The 14,683-nt window shown below is 37.1% G+C and overlaps 1 pseudogene; it reads left to right on the forward strand.

Annotated features, from left to right (window-relative positions):
* Positions 1-227: 227 nt before the first annotated feature.
* On the forward strand, positions 228-3,146 carry LOC124461172 (annotated as a pseudogene).
* The last annotated feature ends 11,537 nt before the right edge of the window (positions 3,147-14,683 follow it).

Consider the following 14,683-nt stretch of genomic DNA (forward strand, 5'->3'; position numbering starts at 1 on the left):
GCCCTTATCGTGAAGCAATATGTCACGGCTGTGGCCGGAAGGGCCATCTTAAGCGTGTCTGCCGGAGTAATGACTCGTCGAACGATGTTCATCCAGTAAAGGGCAAAAATTCACGTGGGAAATCGGTAAACCTCATATCTAATCTGGTGAGCCTGAAGAAACGTATCACGGTACAGATTAATGGAAAATCGTGTACTTTTGAAGTGGATTCTGGATCTGACGTAACTATGATGACGTTGCGGACTTATGATCGTATCTGGCCAACAAACAAGCCTAAAGTTTACAACTACGATCCGGGGTTTAGTGACTACCAACACAACCCAATCCAGATACTAAGTAGGAGTTTTTGATGTATCAATTTATTACAACGGTCGTAATATTGATAATCTACCAGTCATCGTCACTAAAAGCGGTTGTAGCGACCTTCTGGGTTGTAACTGGTTCGACCCACTAGGCATCAGTATCAAGGGCATACATTCAGTGGGCAGTGACGTACAGATCGCAGGCATTCTGAATAAGTTCGAACACTTATTCTCAACAGAACTTGGTTGTTACACTGGTCCGCCAGTCATATTAAACATTGATGCTACAGTGCCACCAGTGCGACTACCTCCACGCCGAATTCCATATGCTCTAAAGGGACTAGTCGAAGAGGAGCTGGATCGCCAATGCAAGCAAGGGATTCTTAAACCTGTGGAGTATTCCGATTGGGCCACTCCTATTGTACCAGTTATCAAGAAGGACGGTTCAATTCGTATTTGCGGCGACTATAAATCAACTTTAAACAAAGCGGTTAAGCCGCACTGCCATCAAATACCGGCGATCAACACTTTGCTGTCATCTATGGAAGGTGGATCGATTTTTGCCAAAATTGATCTGGCTCAAGCTTATCAGCAGTTAGTAGTCGACGAAAACTCGTCTTTGCTGCAAACAATCAGTACACATAAGGGTGCATTCAAAGTTACTCGATTGCAATTCGGCATTTCATCAGCACCAGGCATTTTTCAAAGCTGTATTGAGAATGTGGTACAGAATATTTCCGGAGTCTTACCATATTTTGATGACATTGTAATAATTGGAAAAACGGAAACGGAGTTGGCAACTAGATTACAGGAACTGTTTATACGTTTTGATAAAGCCGGACTGCGACTACGCAAGGACAAATGCCAATTCGGAGTACCATTCGTTGAGTTTTTAGGTTTCAAAATTGACTCAACTGGTATAAGACCATGTGCCGATAAAGTCTCGGCAATCAAAGACGCACCAGCACCTAAGGATAAAAAGCAGTTGCAGGCTTTCTTAGGACTACTAAATTTTTATCACTCATTTTTGCCACATAAAGCAACAGTGGCAGAACCCTTACATCGTCTTTTGGATAAAAATGCAACTTGGAGGTGGTACAAACAGTGTGAGAAGGCTTTTTCTACACTTAAGGAACTTATTGGGTCAGACGACGTACTAGTGCATTATGATGGTTCATTGCCACTAGTGCTAGCTTGTGATGCGTCACCATATGGACTCGGTGCAGTTTTAAGTCACAAAATGCCGAATGGAGCGGAGAAACCCATCGCTTTTTACTCCCGTACCTTATCCAAAGCTGAGCGAAATTATGCTCAGATTGATCGAGAAGCTATTGCTTTGGTAGCAGGAGTAAAGAAGTTCCACAACTACGTCTACGGTCGTACTTTCACACTAATCCCAAACATTATTTCAAATCAGATGCTACGTCGATCTTTGTTCCTGTCAGCATATACTTTCGAGCTAGTACACCGCTCCGGATTAAAAATGGGCAATGCGGATTTTCTAAGTCGTTGTCCACTGTCAGCAGCATCGGACGCTGTTAGCACCGACGATGTGCTAATGATCGAATTAGCAGCAACGCCAATCATAAGTGCTGAGGCGATGGCCGCTCAAACATCGAAGGACCCCTTATTGGCGAAAGTATCAAACTGGGTGTTAAGGGGATGGCCTGACATGAAATTGGAGCAATCAGATATTGCATATCCATACTATTGCCGTCGGGAACAGCTCTCTACAAATAAAGGAGTTTTGATTTGGGGAAATCGCGCCGTAGTTCCACCGAAATCCAGAGCAACAATTTTAGCTGCTCTACATGCCGCTCATCCAGGCATTGTAAAAATGAAGGCGTTAGCGCGTAGCTATGTTTGGTGGCCAAACATTGACGCTGAGATTGAACTTATTGTTAAGAAATGTATTCCATGCCAGCAGAATCGTAACGATCATTCAGAGGCACCGGTGCATCATTGGGAGTCAGCCAAGCGGCCGTGGTCCCGTCTACACATCGATTTTGCAGGACCTTTTCAAGGAAAAACCTTTCTTCTGGTCGTGGATTCTTACTCAAAATGGCTAGAGGTTGCGGTTGTTAGCTCCACTTCTACAGCGGCTACAATTAAAGTTCTCAGGCAACTGTTTGCTACGCATGGGTTACCAGATCAGTTAGTGTCAGACAATGGCACACAACAATCTAATTCCTCCACAACAATCTAATTCGACACATTAGATCAGCACCGTTTCACCCACCAACAAACGGCCAAGCAGAGCGCATGGTGCAGACCACCAAAAACTACCTTAAAAAACTATCTCCGAGCAATAATATGGATCTAAGCCTTGCTCGATTTTTGTTTAATCAACACATAACTCCACATGCAACGACAAATCGCTCGCCAGCTCAGCTATTGTTAAATCGGGAGTTAAAGTCCTACTTTGATAAACTACAGCCACAAGAAATTTCTAATGGAGCAGAGCCATTTATTAATCAATCGAAATGTTTTGATACAGGCAAATCCGTTTGGGTACGAAACTATGCACCGGGTCCAAAATGGATAGAAGCCTACATATCCGAGCAAACAGGACCAGTGTCTTACAAAGTTCGTCTGACAGACAATCGCATCATAAAGCGTCATTATAACCAAATTCGAAGCCGAGTTGAACAAACAGATGTAAACATATCACATCAGGCACCATCAGCAACTGATGACAACACGGAAGATCCTGCTTCCAGTAACCACTCTAGGCCAGAGAGTCCTATTCAAGATGATCCACACTCATTGCATGCCTCACCGATGCTACGACGTTCTGCTCGCATGAGACGACCCACTCAATTCTATGAATCATCTGGGTGTTAAAGGGTGTTGTGTATGCAGCCCTATCATACGTTAGCCATCTGGCAACTCTGCTGGCTTGACGCCATGAACAGTTCAGCCGGTCGTTCGCAGCAAGCACACGCGTTATAAACTTGCGATATATATATATGTAATTTTAATATCACCTAATCAATAAACATTCTAAGATATTTCAAATAGTCTATAATCTAGTTGTATTTACAGTGGAATATTGAGGGAATGGCTTTTAAGTGGCTCCACAATACCCGCAAGACCAGATTTATTCGATTGATAAGGATAAAGCACGTTCTTTAAAAAATCGAATTAAACACTTATTCCATTGTTACCATAACAACTTAGGAAAGCTTTTGGGGTTACTTCCTAATTATTACATATTTGGGCCTAGTCAAGATATACCTTTCCAACATTTATTTGTATATTCGTGCATCTACTTCTTATTCAAACTATCAAGTAAAAAAATATGACTTAAACTTATAACCAATTATACATATCGATTTCTGTCACTGCTCAAATGTAAAAATGTACATCAGTCTGCTAGCTAGAAAAATTGGCCATGTCCGCCTGTTTTTAGCTCTCTGAAAGCAATAGCTAATTGGATGAATTCCGGTCCAAAATAAGATGAGCTCCTCGGGACGCCCAATCGAACTACCAAGCAACCAAATTTCCCCATTGTAAAGAGCAAAAGATATAAAATTGTATTAATAATCCAGATGTTTACTTATTTTTAAATACAAATATGGGTCGAAAAAAGTAATTATAGAAATTTAAAAAAATTTATAGAATCGTTGTCGATTCTAATGCAAAAAAATTCAATATATACGTAATCCTTATTTTCTTTATTTGCTTTGTCCTCAATCTTTCTTCACCTTAACCAAAACTTTTTGGTCATTTCCAGTGATATTTATCTTGGTGTGTCCTTTTCGTATGGCCAGCTCTCGGGGATGTTTATTAACGATTTTCTTGAACTTTTCCAGTTGATCGAACTTAGTTGCGGCCTTAAGCCATTCTTTTTTATTTCTTATTTTTTGTACTTCTTTACCATCTGACTTCAGGCTTTTGACCGCCATTTTTTTCACGTTATCGGCCACACGATGTTTTTTCTTGATACTCCTTGGTTTGGGAGTAGGACTTCTAGTGAGTGGGCGTACCTCACGGGAAACGTGGCCAAAAGGGGCAATCACTGCTACTTTCGTATTAGGCGAAAATACCGCCTTCTCCGTTTTGGTTCTAGGTTTAACTTTATCCGCTTTAAAACCTTTGAATTTTGGACGAGCATTAAATTTAGCACATTTTGGTGCATTCTTCCACTTTGGCTTGGGCTTCATAATTTGTCTGCGCCAATCTGTAGCCATTTTTATGGGAACCTTCAGTTTTTGGGCAAATTGTTTAAACTTGCCGTTTTTGTTAAAGTTAGGCCAATAGGGATTGGGCATTTTTATTTGAAATTTATTTTTACTTTAAATTTGTTTTAATTATTAGAACTATACTCTCGAGCACGATTTTCTAGAATGTGAAATATGGAAGTAGGAAATGAGGCAGGTAAACTAGGCAAATGGACATGGCCTACTTTCACTTTTTATTTTTCACTCTCCCGCCTACTGCCTTTGTCGGTAAAGAACTGATTTTAGTCTATAATCTAGTTGTATTTACAGTGGAATATTGAGTTAATGGCTTTTAAGTGGCTCCACAATACCCGCAAGACCAGATTTATTCGATTGATGAGGATAAAGCACGTTCTTTAAAAAATCGTATTAAACACTTTTTATATTGTTACCATAACAACTTAGGAAAGCTTTTGGGGTTACTTCCTAATTATTACATATTTGGGCCTAGTCAAGATATACCTTTCCACCATTTACTTGTATATTCGTGCATCTACTTCTTATTCAAACTATCAAGTAAAAAAATATGACTTAAACTTATAACCAATTATACATATCGATTTCTGTCACTGCTCAAATGTAAAAATGTACATCAGTCTGCTAGCTAGAAAAATTGGCCATGTCCGCCTGTTTTTAGCTCTCTGAAAGCAATAGCTAATTGGATGAATTCCGGTCTAAAATAAGATGAGCTCCTCGGGACGCCCAATCGAACTACCAAGCAACCAAATTTCCCCATTGTAAAGAGCAAAAGATATAAAATTGCATTAACAATCCAGATGTTTACTTATTTTTGGGTCGAAAAAAGTAATTATAGAAATTTAAAAAAATGTATAGAATCGTTGTCGATTCTAATGCAAAAAAATTCAATATATACGTAATCCTTATTTTCTTTTCTTTGCTTTGTCCTCATCTTTCTTCACCTTAACCAAAACTTTTTGTCATTTCCAGTGATATTTATCTTGGTGTGTCCTTTTCGTATGGCCAGCTCTCGGGATGTTTATTAACGATTTTCTTGAACTTTTCCAGTTGATCGACCTTAGCTGCGGCCTTAAGCCATTCTTTTTATTTCTTATTTTTTGTACTTCTTTACCATCTGACTTCAGGCTTTTGACCGCCATTTTTTTCACGTTATCGGCCACACGATGTTTTTTCTTGATACTCCTTGGTTTGGGAGTAGGACTTCTAGTGAGTGGGTGTACCTCACAATTTGTAAATTTGTTTTAATTATTAGAACTATACTCTCGAGCACGATTTTCTAGAATGTGAAATATGGAAGTAGTAAATGAGGCAGGTAAACTAGGCAAATGGACATGGCCTACTTTTCACTTTTTATTTTTCACTCTCCCGCCTACTGCCTTTGTCGGTAAAGAACTGATTTTAGTCTATAATCTAGTTGTATTTACAGTGGAATATTGAGGGAATGGCTTTTAAGTGGCTCCACAATACCCGCAAGACCAGATTTATTAGATTGATGGGGATAAAGCACGTTCTTTAACAAATCGAATTAAACACTTATTCCATTGTTACCATAACAACTTAAAAAGCTTTTGGGGTTACTTCCTAATTATTACATATTTGGGCCTAGTCAAGATATACCTTTCCACCATTTACTTGTATATTCGTGCATCTACTTCTTATTCAAACTATCAAGTAAAAAAATATGACTTAAACTTATAACCAATTATACATATCGATTTCTGTCACTGCTCAAATGTAAAAATGTACATCAGTCTGCTAGCTAGAAAAATTGGCCATGTCCGCCTGTTTTTAGCTCTCTGAAAGCAATAGCTAATTGGATGAATTCCGGTCTAAAATAAGATGAGCTCCTCGGGACGCCCAATCGAACTACCAAGCAACCAAATTTCCCCATTGTAAAGAGCAAAAGATATAAAATTGCATTAACAATCCAGATGTTTACTTATTTTTAAATACAAATTTGGGTCGAAAAAAGTAATTATAGAAATTTAAAAAAATTTATAGAATCGTTGTCGATTCTAATGCAAAAAAATTCAATATATACGTAATCCTTATTTTCTTTTCTTTGCTTTGTCCTCATCTTTCTTCACCTTAACCAAAACTTTTTGGTCATTTCCAGTGATATTTATCTTGGTGTGTCCTTTTCGTATGGCCAGCTCTCGGGGATGTTTATTAAAGATTTTCTTGAACTTTTCCAGTTGATCGAACTTAGCTGCGGCCTTAAGCCATTCTTTTTTATTTCTTATTTTTTGTACTTCTTTACCATCTGACTTCAGGCTTTTCACCGCCATTTTTTTCACGTTATCGGCCACACGATGTTTTTTCTTGATACTCCTTGGTTTGGGAGTAGGACTTTTAGTGAGTGGGCGTACCTCACAATTTGTAAATTTTTTTTAATTATTAGAACTATACTCTCGAGCACGATTTTCTAGAATATGAAATATGGAAGTAGGAAATGAGGCAGGTAAACTAGGCAAATGGACATGGCCTACTTTTCACTTTTTATTTTTCACTATCCCGCCTACTGCCTTTGTCGGTAAAGAACTGATTTTAGTCTATAATCTAGTTGTATTTACAGTGGAATATTGAGGGAATGGCTTTTAAGTGGCTCCACAATACCCGCAAGACCAGATTTATTAGATTGATGGGGATAAAGCACGTTCTTTAACAAATCGAATTAAACACTTATTCCATTGTTACCATAACAACTTAAAAAAGCTTTTGGGGTTACTTCCTAATTATTACATATTTGGGCATAGTCAAGATATACCTTTCCAACATTTATTTGTATATTCGTGCATCTACTTCTTATTCAAACTATCAAGTAAAAAAATATGACTTAAACTTATAACCAATTATACATATCGATTTCTGTCACTGCTCAAATGTAAAAATGTACATCAGTCTGCTAGCTAGAAAAATTGGCCATGTCCGCCTGTTTTTAGCTCTCTGAAAGCAATAGCTAATTGGATGAATTCCGGTCCAAAATAAGATGAGCTCCTCGGGACGCCCAATCGAACTACCAAGCAACCAAATTTCACCATTGTAAAGAGCAAAAGATATAAAATTGCATTAATAATCCAGATGTTTACTTATTTTTAAATACAAGTATGGGTCGAAAAAAGTAATTATAGAAATTTAAAAAAATTTATAGAATCGTTGTCAATTCTAATGCAAAAAAATTCAATATATACGTAATCCTTATTTTCTTTTATTTGCTTTGTCCTCAATCTTTCTTCACCTTAACCAAAACTTTTTGGTCATTTCCAGTGATATTTATCTTGGTGTGTCCTTTTCGTATGGCCAGCTCTCGGGGATGTTTATTAACGATTTTCTTGAACTTTTCCAGTTGATCGACCTTAGTTGCGGCCTTAAGCCATTCTTTTTTATTTCTTATTTTTTGTACTTCTTTACCATCTGACTTCAGGCTTTTGACCGCCATTTTTTTCACGTTATCGGCCACACGATGTTTTTTCTTGATACTCCTTGGTTTGGGAGTAGGACTTCTAGTGAGTGGGCGTACCTCACGGGAAACGTGGCCAAAAGGGGCAATCACTGCTACTTTCGTATTAGGCGAAAATACCGCCTTCTCCGTTTTGGTTCTAGGTTTAACTTTATCCGCTTTAAAACCTTTGAATTTTGGACGAGCATTAAATTTAGCACATTTTGGTGCATTCTTCCACTTTGGCTTGGGCTTCATAATTTGTCTGCGCCAATCTGTAGCCATTTTTATGGGAACCTTCAGTTTTTGGGCAAATTGTTTAAACTTGCCGTTTTTGTTAAAGTTAGGCCAATAGGGATTGGGAATTTTTATTTGAAATTTATTTTTACTTTAAATTTGTTTTAATTATTAGAACTATACTCTCGAGCACGATTTTCTAGAATGTGAAATATGGAAGTAGGAAATGAGGCAGGTAAACTAGGCAAATGGACATGGCCTACTTTTCACTTTTTATTTTTCACTCTCCCGCCTACTGCCTTTGTCGGTAAAGAACTGATTTTAGTCTATAATCTAGTTGTATTTACAGTGGAATATTGAGTTAATGGCTTTTAAGTGGCTCCACAATACCCGCAAGACCAGATTTATTCGATTGATGAGGATAAAGCACGTTCTTTAAAATATCGTATTAAACACTTTTTATATTGTTACCATAACAACTTAGGAAAGCTTTTGGGGTTACTTCCTAATTATTACATATTTGGGCCTAGTCAAGATATACCTTTCCACCATTTACTTGTATATTCGTGCATCTACTTCTTATTCAAACTATCAAGTAAAAAAATATGACTTAAACTTATAACCAATTATACATATCGATTTCTGTCACTGCTCAAATGTAAAAATGTACATCAGTCTGCTAGCTAGAAAAATTGGCCATGTCCGCCTGTTTTTAGCTCTCTGAAAGCAATAGCTAATTGGATGAATTCCGGTCTAAAATAAGATGAGCTCCTCGGGACGCCCAATCGAACTACCAAGCAACCAAATTTCCCCATTGTAAAGAGCAAAAGATATAAAATTGCATTAACAATCCAGATGTTTACTTATTTTTAAATACAAATTTGGGTCGAAAAAAGTAATTATAGAAATTTAAAAAAATTTATAGAATCGTTGTCGATTCTAATGCAAAAAAATTCAATATATACGTAATCCTTATTTTCTTTTCTTTGCTTTGTCCTCATCTTTCTTCACCTTAACCAAAACTTTTTGGTCATTTCCAGTGATATTTATCTTGGTGTGTCCTTTTCGTATGGCCAGCTCTCGGGGATGTTTATTAACGATTTTCTTGAACTTTTCCAGTTGATCGACCTTAGCTGCGGCCTTAAGCCATTCTTTTTTATTTCTTATTTTTTGTACTTCTTTACCATATGACTTCAGGCTTTTCACCGCCATTTTTTTCACGTTATCGGCCACACGATGTTTTTTCTTGATACTCCTTGGTTTGGGAGTAGGACTTCTAGTGAGTGGGCGTACCTCACAATTTGTAAATTTGTTTTAATTATTAGAACTATACTCTCGAGCACGATTTTCTAGAATGTGAAATATGGAAGTAGTAAATGAGGCAGGTAAACTAGGCAAATGGACATGGCCTACTTTTCACTTTTTATTTTTACTCTCCCGCCTACTGCCTTTGTCGGTAAAGAACTGATTTTAGTCTATAATCTAGTTGTATTTACAGTGGAATATTGAGGGAATGGCTTTTAAGTGGCTCCACAATACCCGCAAGACCAGATTTATTAGATTGATGGGGATAAAGCACGTTCTTTAAAAAATCGAATTAAACACTTATTCCATTGTTACCATAACAACTTAAAAAAGCTTTTGGGGTTACTTCCTAATTATTACATATTTGGGCATAGTCAAGATATACCTTTCCAACATTTATTTGTATATTCGTGCATCTACTTCTTATTCAAACTATCAAGTAAAAAAATATGACTTAAACTTATAACCAATTATACATATCGATTTCTGTCACTGCTCAAATGTAAAAATGTACATCAGTCTGCTAGCTAGAAAAATTGGCCATGTCCGCCTGTTTTTAGCTCTCTGAAAGCAATAGCTAATTGGATGAATTCCGGTCCAAAATAAGATGAGCTCCTCGGGACGCCCAATCGAACTACCAAGCAACCAAATTTCACCATTGTAAAGAGCAAAAGATATAAATTGCATTAATAATCCAGATGTTTACTTATTTTAAATACAAATATGGGTCGAAAAAAGTAATTATAGAAATTTAAAAAAATTTATAGAATCGTTGTCAATTCTAATGCAAAAAAATTCAATATATACGTAATCCTTATTTTCTTTTATTTGCTTTGTCCTCAATCTTTCTTCACCTTAACCAAAACTTTTTGGTCATTTCCAGTGATATTTATCTTGGTGTGTCCTTTTCGTATGGCCAGCTCTCGGGGATGTTTATTAACGATTTTCTTTAACTTTTCCAGTTGATCGACCTTAGTTGCGGCCTTAAGCCATTCTTTTTATTTCTTATTTTTTGTACTTCTTTACCATCTGACTTCAGGCTTTTGACCGCCATTTTTTTCACGTTATCGGCCACACGATGTTTTTTCTTGATACTCCTTGGTTTGGGAGTAGGACTTCTAGTGAGTAGGCGTACCTCACGGGAAACGTGGCCAAAAGGGGCAATCACTGCTACTTTCGTATTAGGCGAAAATACCGCCTTCTCCGTTTTGGTTCTAGGTTTAACTTTATCCGCTTTAAAACCTTTGAATTTGGACGAGCATTAAATTTAGCACATTTTGGTGCATTCTTCCACTTTGGCTTGGGCTTCATAATTTGTCTGCGCCAATCTGTAGCCATTTTTTTGGGAACCTTCAGTTTTTGGGCAAATTGTTTAAACTTGCCGTTTTTGTTAAAGTTAGGCCAATAGGGATTGGGCATTTTATTTGAAATTTATTTTTACTTTAAATTTGTTTTAATTATTAGAACTATACTCTCGAGCACGATTTTCTAGAATGTGAAATATGGAAGTAGTAAATGAGGCAGGTAAACTAGGCAAATGGATATGGCCTACTTTTCACTTTTTATTTTTCACTCTCCAGCCTACTGCCTTTGTCGGTAAAGAACTGATTTTAGTCTATAATCTAGTTGTATTTACAGTGGAATATTGAGTTAATGGCTTTTAAGTGGCTCCACAATACCCGCAAGACCAGATTTATTCGATTGATGAGGATAAAGCACGTTCCTTAAAAAATCGTATTAAACACTTTTATATTGTTACCATAACAACTTAGGAAAGCTTTAGGGGTTACTTCCTAATTATTACATATTTGGGTCTATTCAAGATAAACCTTTCCACCATTTACAGGGATATTCGTGCATCTACTTCTTATTCAAACTATCAAGTAAAAAAATATGACTTAAACTTATAATCAATTATACATATCGATTTCTGTCACTGCTCAAATGTAAAAATGTAACTACAAATTCATTTCAGTCTGAAAGATAGAAACAAACAAATCGGTTGAAAAATCCCTTAAAAAAAGTATTTTTCTAAATTTGTTATCAACGTTTTAACTAAGTTTTTAGTATTTATAATATTAACAAGAAGAAAGGAGTCCCACTCTCACGCACCATGTTTCCAAGACGCCCTACAAAGCATCCCGTGCTACCTGCAAAGCAGCCCGTGGCACCAACAATAGAAGACATAAAAAAATACATAAAAAGTTTGCATCCCTATAAGTTTTTCCACAAGGACTATGTCGCTGCCATGGATGCTCGTCAAGTGGCTAGACTCAGCAAGCGACAAATTGGTCGTCTCTCACGTCTGGCCTGGTATAATCTACCGCCACCTAATCGCATGCACTATATCCTTATGGTAAGACGCAAGATTGTGGATGTCCAAAATCTGATGTTACTCAAACCAAAGAAGGGCAATCAAAAGAAGGGCAATCAAATCAAGGACAATCAAAAGAAGGGCAATCAAAAGAAGGGCAATCAAAAGAAGGGCAATCAAAAGAAGGGCAATCAAAAGAAGGGCAATCAAAAGAAGGGTTTGGCTAGGTCTTTGATGAGTGATAAAAGTCGCAAGAATTTTGACATAATGATGCTGAATCGATTTGGGCACATGAAAAAGTAATGAGGCAGTTAATGTCTTGTTAACTGCATACGATATTTTCATACCTTTTGAATTTTGTTAAGATGACATTAAAGCATAGCAACAAATCGAGCAAATATATAGACGTGATATCTCTGCAATATAAGCACTATACCCACTTATCGTTACGGTATATCGAAAAAACTTTCAAGAATTTGGCACGAATTCTCTTCCTCTTTGGTATATTCTCTACTGCTTCTAGCCCGGGGGAGTTGTTAATTAGAAAATAATACACCGATGAAGGTCAATGTCAAGCGAGATATTCAGAAAGAGAGACATAAAGATAGAGAAAGGGAAGTTATGTAGAAGTTTTAATGAATCAGCTAAAAAAAAATTGAGTTGAAAGAAATTCTATTAGTCGGCAAGTTTGTGGCCTAAGTCTTTTGATTTTTATTGAAGAATTCGATACCAGCTGTATTGTTGTTTATCAATTATTTGGCCCATAACAAATTATATAAAATAAATCCACAAACAAATACGAAGAAAAGACCTTCGTCAATGTCGTTGTTTTGATACTCTTTCCACATGGGCCAAAACTAAGAAGTATCCGGAGGGTATCACAAAATTGGTCGGATCAAGGAGAGGAGAAAGCATTTTGAAATGTATTCTCTAGTAAGATTGTCAAGCTGCCATGTCCGCAGTAAAGCAATAGCTAATTGGATGAAATCCGGTCCTAATTTCCCCATTGTAAAGAGCAAAAGATATAAAATTGCATTAACAATTCAGATGTTTACTTATTTTCAAATACAAATATGGGTTGAAAAAAGTCATTACAGAAATTTTAAAAAATTTGTAGAATCGTTGTCATTTCTAATGCAAAAAAATTCAATTCTTTTATTTGCTTTGTCCTCTTCTTTCTTCACTTTAACCAAAACTTTTTGGTCATTTTTAGCGATATTTATCTTGGTGTGTCCTTTTCGTATGGCCAGCTCTCGGGGATGTTTATTAACGATTTTCTTGAACTTTTCCAGTTGTTCGACCTTAGTTGCGGCCTTAAGCCATTCTTTTTTATTTCTTATTTTTTGTACTTCTTTACCATCTGACTTCAGGCTTTTGACCGCCATTTTTTTTACGTTATCGGCCACACGATGTTTTTTCTTGATTCTTCTTGGTTTGGGAGTAGGACTTCTAGTGAGTGGGCGTACCTCACGGGAAACGTGGCCAAAAGGGGCAATCACTGCTACTTTCGTATTAGGCGAAAATACCACCTTCTCCGTTTTGGTTCTAGGTTTAACTTTATCCGCTTTAAAACCTTTGAATTTTGGACGAGCATTAAATTTAGCACATTTTGGTGCATCCTTCCACTTTGGCTTGGGCTTCATAATTTGTCTGCGCCAATCTGTAGCCATTTTTTTGGGAACCTTCAGTTTTTGGGCAAATTTTTTAAACTTGCCGTTTTTGTTAAAGTTAGGCCTATGGGGATTGGGCATTTTTATTTGAAATTTATTATACCCTTGCAAAAAGGGTATATTAATTTTGGTCAGAAGTGTGCAACGCATAGAAGGAAGCATTTCCGACCATATAAAGTATATATATTCTTGATCAGCACGACGAGACGAGTTGAAATAGCCATGTCCGTCCGTCCGTCCGTCCTTCCGTCCGTCCGTCCGTCCGTCCGTCTGTCCGTCTGTCCGTCCGTCTGGATCAACGCAAACTCCTCCTAGACCGTAAGAGCTACAGAGCTGAAATTTTGCATGTAGGCTTGCATATACTGCAGGCGTTGTATATCTCGAATTCAGCCGGATCGGATCACTACATCATATAGCTCCCATACAAATGACAAAGTCACGAACAGTGACTTTTCTCAATAACTTTATTTCTGAAGTATTGTCGTGAAATTTAATATTGGTGAGTTAATTACACATATAAACGACCATGCCAAATTTGATCAAGATCGGGTGACTATATCATATAGCTCCCATAGGAACGATCTTTCGAAAACAGTGACTTTTGTCAATAACTTCGTTACTTTTGACGCGATTGCTTTCAAATTAAACATTTGTTAGTTTAATATATCTGTTAATGACTGTGCCGAATTTGATAAAGATCGTGTTACTATATCATATAGCACCCATAGGAACGATCGGTGGAAAACAGTGACTTTGATCAATATCTTCGTTATTTCCTATGCTAAGGTTGTAGGCCGTTCTTTCGGACACATTAGCCCTTTTAGCTTAAACGTTTTTCCACTCTGATGGCTATAGGTAAGGAAAAAGTTACCAAAAAAGTTGCAAGGGTATACAAACTTTGACGCGGTCGAAGTTAGCCCCGGCCCTCTGGTTTTACTTTAATGGCTATTTGTTTTAATTATTAGAACTATACTCTCGAGCACGATTTTCTAGAATGTGAAATATGGAAGTAGGAAAAGAGGCAGGTAAACTAGGCAAATGGACATGGCCTACTTTTCACTTTTTATTTTTCACTCTCCCGCCTACTGCCTTTGTCGGTAAAGAACTGATTTTAGTCTATAATCTAGTTGTATTTACAGTGGAATATTGAGTTAATGGCTTTTAAGTGGCTCCACAATACCCGCAAGACCAGATTTATTCGATTGATGAGGATA

This window comes from Drosophila willistoni, unplaced genomic scaffold (genome assembly GCF_018902025.1).
Source record: "Drosophila willistoni isolate 14030-0811.24 unplaced genomic scaffold, UCI_dwil_1.1 Seg23.1, whole genome shotgun sequence".
NCBI classification, from domain to species: Eukaryota; Metazoa; Arthropoda; class Insecta; order Diptera; family Drosophilidae; genus Drosophila; species Drosophila willistoni.